The 6,007-nt window shown below is 40.8% G+C and overlaps 1 protein-coding gene across 1 annotated transcript in view; it reads left to right on the top strand.

Moving 5' to 3' along the window:
- Positions 1-802: 802 nt before the first annotated feature.
- Positions 803-6,007, top strand: part of LOC101845528 (alpha-glucosidase) — a gene marked incomplete at its 5' end in the record, with an annotated part of 20,244 nt that continues 15,039 nt past the window's right edge. Inside the window, 1 exon segment of the mRNA XM_005093114.3 lies at positions 803-1,128.

The raw sequence follows: 6,007 nt of genomic DNA, 5'->3' as shown, positions 1-6,007 counted from the left end.
CATGACAATGTCCAATCGCAATTCTATGTCGAATACTAATTTTAAAACAGAGAATTCAGGGGCTCTCGTGGCCTAGAGGTTAAGGTGTTGGCCTCTCATTCAAAGGTCCCGGGTTCGAATTTGGGTAGCGACCGAAACATTTTCTTCTCTAAAATTGTCTCCTTTAACGTCCTTTCCTGCTCTCTAGCAATGATCTGTCGTCTGCTTTCGTCTCCATTTTCTTCCCCCACCCCCTCACCTCCTTTGGGCCATTGACTCTTTCTGTAGCCGTTCTAATGTTACTCCTTGGCTCCTTCTTGCTGCAGTCTTTCAGCCACACCCCTGATCTTCTGGTAGGAAAGATCTACACCTAGCCTTCTCTCTCTCTGTCTCACTTTCTCTCTCTTTCTCTCTCTTTCTCTCTCTCTCTCTCTCTCTCTCTCTCTCTCTCTCTCTCTCTTTCCTTCTTGCTAACGCACACACACACACACACACACTCACACACACACACACCCACACACACACACACCGCTGTATAGAAATGCAAATAGCGCACATGGCCAAAAATGAAAAGGTTCGGCCAGCAAAAGAGAGAAAGACATCACTTGAACCTCTGTATGTACGCGACACGAGACTGTGTGGTGGGGGCGTGGTGTCGGTGTGCTTTAGGAGTACGGAAGATGGAAGTCGAAGGAAAAGGGGAATTCCCCAAAGCTATTTGCCCTCTGCGAGCGGGGGAGGGAAGAATGGAGGGTGCCGATGTGTGGCTTTGCGGAACGCGAACGCTGATGTGGTTTGTGGACTATGGAATAGGAGGCAATAGGCCTAGGCTAAAGTGGCATGCTGGTTTGACGAAATTTGTTCGTGATCAAGGACCTTAGAATATTTAATTCTATTCATAACCTTCTTGACGCTGACCTGGAAGCTTGAGGCTTGTGACTTGGTGGACTTGGGTATTGCGAGCACCGAGCGGCTTTGCTAGTTGCTACAACTAGGCCTAGGGAACAACTCAGCCGCCAACACACTCGCCCGCTGTGTTTTGTCTGCAGCACACACACACACATCCTTCGTACATTCATTCTTTTCCCCGAGATTCTACCTTCCTGGTCGAAGCTTCTGTGTTGATATCCTGGATTCGGGTAAAAAAGGGTAAGGGTTAGATTCAAGTTAATAAGGAAAGGATTAGGGTTAGAGTTAGGGTTCGGGTTCGGTTCTGCTAACCACAACGCCGTATTACCTGAATCCAGTGCATGGGGTTAATCTTAACCCTAAGTTTAACCCTAAGCGTCATCCTGACCCTATCTCCCCCTTTCCCCCTCTCTTTTTATGTCTGTCTGTCTGTCTGTCTGTCTGTCTGTCTGTCTGTCTGTCTGTCTGTCTGTCTCCCCCCCCCTCTCTCTCTCTCTCTCTCTCTCTCTCTCTCTCTCTCTCTCTCTACGGAAATCAAGAAAAAAATGTGGGTAAAACTGTAAGATTGTCATGTGTTTTAGATCTTGATCTAGATCTATACATGTATCTATGTGCTGTTCTCGGAATCCAAGGAGGTTATGTGTTGTAATGTTTTCTTCACATAGATCTAGATTCTAGCCACAGGGAAATTGTTTCATTATTGTTTTGGATACAGGTTGCTGTGCAAAGGTGAGAATGAATTGTTATTGTTGTTGTTTTGCCTCATTTTGTTTCGGGGCGGGTTTTTTTCTTCAGAATATCCACAGAGGGAAAAAATATTCAAACACATACATGTTAATCTATAATATTGTTTTTAAATTTGAATGTAAGATTTTGGAGAAACCGGTAGCGTTGGTGTCAGGTGATGTTATGGAAAGTAAAGCTTGCGTAAAATTGGATAAACAGAAGCTCATTTACACCGACGTCTGTGTTGTGGTGGTTAGCCGCCTCACCGTCGCATGCAGAAGACGTGAGTTTGATTCCTGTGTGGGTAAATTTTGATCCAGTATCTCCTTCTTTCTCACGAAACGTTGTAAATCCCTCCCATCACAGGTTGGCTTGACTGGCAGGGTAGATTCAGACAGCCTAATAACTAATAAATAACCTAAACTATATCGATGGGATAGTAAAACGTCAACATAGGCCTACGTAATTACAATGATCTCATCGACACAATTACGGTTGTTCAATGCTGATAGAAAACGAGACTGATCGACTGAGACATCGGAGGGTGAGTGCAGAAGAAGGATCCACAAGTGACACTTTTAACTTCCATGATAAGGAGTAAACACGAACAGATTTTCTCTTATATTTATATTATAATTGGAAAAGTAGAGTGTATAGCCTTGATCTACTTAAGGCTTGAACAACTGGAGATTATAACACTCTATAAAAGTTTGTCTGGATGTTCTTACAATAGTCGGACCAGTCCCAGTATCGGCTACCAGTTATCATTCTAGACCTATGGTCCTCTTGGATGTTTCCATTAGTCAAATACTAATGTAGGAAAAACACTAGATGGGAAGTGGGTTAAATGTCGTGTGTACTGGTTATTGTTTTGGTCAGGCGGTCGTTTGAGCAGGTTTGACTGTTTTTATTAAAACTGTTAACAGTTTTTTTCATAAATCACGGATCATAAGAAGAAAAATAGCGGCGACGAAAACGAAAGATATTAGATAGTGATAACAGCAACGATTACTGCAATAACAACTTCAGCCAAAAATACAGTAACGATAGCAGAAACAGCAATAGCAGTTACAAGAACAAGAAAAGCGACCCCCCCCCCCAACAAAATAACAACAACAGCAACAGCAACAGCAACAACGACAAAGACAACAACAACAATAATAATAACAACAACAACAACAACATGAGCAGCAAAGACAATAACAAGAGCAACAAACAACATCAGCAGCAGTAGCAAAAACAATAAGGAAAATATGCACCTTAATGTTCAGTACCTCGTAGTCGTACATGTACTTATCTTTTCTGAGAGCCCAGCATTTGCTGGATCGATTCAACAATATTTTTTGGGTATTTTACTCGCTTTGTTTTCAACATTTAGAATTTTTTTTAAATTTCGACATTACATATTATTATATTTCGAACAGATGCAACGATATTGTAGGTTAAGAAAATAAAAGGAAAATGTTGGGCTAAGTATCTGAAGAGCCACTCGACGTTTGGGTTTTTCAAGAAATGAATGATATAGTTAGCATTAAGATATTAACCTAATACAGCAACAACAATATAGCCTGCAACAACGTGACAAGACGTGCATTTGCTTTGACGTCGTCAGGACATTTTAATTTGGACGGGGAGAAAGGTCAAGAAGGCTTTCAAACTTTTCTGGTGATTTACTTGTCTCCTTATGTAATATTTATTATGTGACCGTGCTTTTTTTCTTTTGCTTTCCCTTCATTGGATGGAGTCGTGTCTTGATGAATGCTTAATATATTTTTAAAGAGTCGCAAACCCGAAGGCCTATGGCCGTTTAAGTTTTTTTCCCCATTCATAATGTCATTGTAATTGTAGAACTTCCTCGCTCCCATCCACACTAGGCAGGCTTCTCTCTCCGACTTTGCCTGCCAGGGCCAACTATGGGGCTGAGAAAGATACAGCGTCCCAGCAGACTGACGGAGATACTGGATAACAATCCTCCCCTCTCACACAAGAATTAAACTTACGTCACCTATGTGCAACGGCGAAGCACGCAATCGCTACACCACAGACACCGGTTTAGTCTCTTTTGTATCTCTAAAAAAAAAATGCTGTCTATGTAGATAAATCCAGTATTTCTTTGCATAACCTTAAGGCACAACGGCCTTTGCATTTCAAACAAGCCTTAGAACTTTGGCGTAGTTTTTACCCATCATCCTGTAAACGTTTCATAGAGTTCGGGCTAGCAGTTTTGGAGAGTCTCTACCCTGGAAGGATCCACTAAAAAAGTACCTTAACGTTGCAGGTCTTAAATGGCTGGTTAGGGCATAGACTTGTGTCATTATAATATCCTTGACAGTGCTCTCTAACGTATTTCCGGTTTACATTGGAGAGTGCCATTTTAGCTAAATGAAGGGCCGAAAGGGAAGGCGCTTCTCACACTCTACTATCTAGCCATTCGGTGGTTTTTGCTCTTCATTTGGACGTTAAAGTGAGGCTGATGTTGGGAACGTATTGCAACGAAGTGTTTTTTGGTGTTGTTTTGTTTTGAAAAAGCAAAGAGCGGCGGACATGACAGTGCATGGTCAGGGAGTACGCTGTACAAGTCTTTGGGTTGTGGGAACATTTTTAGTGTGTCTGCTATTTTGGAAGCCATCCACTTTGCACGAGAATGCTTTCAGAATGTGATTACTTACCACGACTGTAAAACGTGGCATGATTACAATTTTGTACTCTTTTAACCCCCTATGAAATAGGAACCACCTGACCATACCATTTCAGATACCATGCCGTTTTGGTATTGTTTTGCGTGTATAAGATAGATATTATTCTTAATTACTTTCTGATTCTCGTCTTGGCTGCTTTCTTGTATGCTTCATTTGAAGCCGATAATGTTTTGGAGTATACTAGAGTCTGCTGTGGTAATTATAGTTGTAAAGTGCATAAAGCATGCTGTAGAGCTCGTATGTGCCTTATATTGCATATATTATTATTATTATTATTATTATTATTATTATTATTATTATTATTATTATTATCTCAACTTTCAGCTTACAGTTTTGCAACATCTGGCTCCCATTATCGCACCCACAGCAACCTAAAACTTCTGAAATGTTTTTCCCGTCCTAGATTCTAGCAGCGCAGCCGTCTTTACCATCTTTTCAGTAATAGAAAACGGCAATCATTTCTTTCTTTTCTTTAGTTTAAAATCAAACTGAAACTCTGTAAAGTAAGGTAAGATTCGAGCCGATCACCATCCGAGGGACACTTTCCAGTCGATGAAAGCGGAAAGAGAAATGTGTATATATTATAAGCCTTCTATCCCAATTTTAAAAAAACCCAACTTATTATCCTGACTCAGTCAGCGTCTGTATACATTCTTAATGATGTACGTCCACCTAAAACTCATTTAATATGAGACTAGTTGTACAACTTTGTGATAATCAGTTGCTAAAGCAGGTTCGAGGAATAAAAAAGCCTTAGTCAAGAAACATCTGGTTCTAAATATATGAAAACACTACCTATACCAACTGCAACTAGGCCACGGCGTACATCTGGTGCACCCCCTGGCATGTCATGCGCGAATCCATTTCGTATGATTCAGAGACTAATGATGATAAACAAAGATACGAATGTTTTTAGTCACGAGGGTTTAGAAGAGCCATGCAAGTAATAAAAACAGAATACTTAACGACTATGACAACAGCTTGGTGATCTATTTGTGAACGTTTCAGCCTCTTTCACACAAAGCTGACAATGGGTGGTTAGCGGGTGCTCTGGTGAGGTTTGCTCCTTCTTTCCGATCAGACATCTAACGTCCTTATCTCTCCTCCCTCTTTGTGTGTTTGTTACTCTCTTGTAACACCTCTAATCTTCGGCACTGATATGAACCATAATATTGTGTTATAGGTGCCTTAAAGCTCTTACTTAAACTAAAATAAACAAACTGACATATTCAGGCTAAATATTACATTTTTAAGCAAGGTATTTATTGTTCCTTGTTCTCTTTTTCTCTTTTAGATATTCTTTGATGCCCGTGCCAAGCAGGGTCGGAAGCCCGCCTCTTAAATGATCTAATTTGTGTCGACTATAATGATGATACTGGTGTCTTGCGCGTCACATTGGGCGTAATTGCATAGCTTATGGTGTTCACGCTTCCCAACGAAGTAAAAAAAAAAATAGAGATCGAAGAACGGCGACCATGATAGTGCGCGTTCAAGGAGTACATAAAATTGGAATGAAATGTCTGTGTAGCTTTAAATCAGTCTTATGGACCTTACAAAGAACCCATTCTGGGTAGTTCATCATGCTTTAATCTAGCTGTTTTTTCCGAAACGATCTAAAGTGACTTAGCCGAATTAGATCCTTGATTTCTCGGACTCTTATTATCCTTAGACTGAACGACCCCATACTCACCCCC

The sequence above is a fragment of the Aplysia californica genome, unplaced genomic scaffold, assembly GCF_000002075.1.
Source record: "Aplysia californica isolate F4 #8 unplaced genomic scaffold, AplCal3.0 scaffold00058, whole genome shotgun sequence".
Taxonomy (NCBI): domain Eukaryota; kingdom Metazoa; phylum Mollusca; class Gastropoda; order Aplysiida; family Aplysiidae; genus Aplysia; species Aplysia californica.
This window is presented reverse-complemented; position numbering and strand designations above follow the sequence as displayed.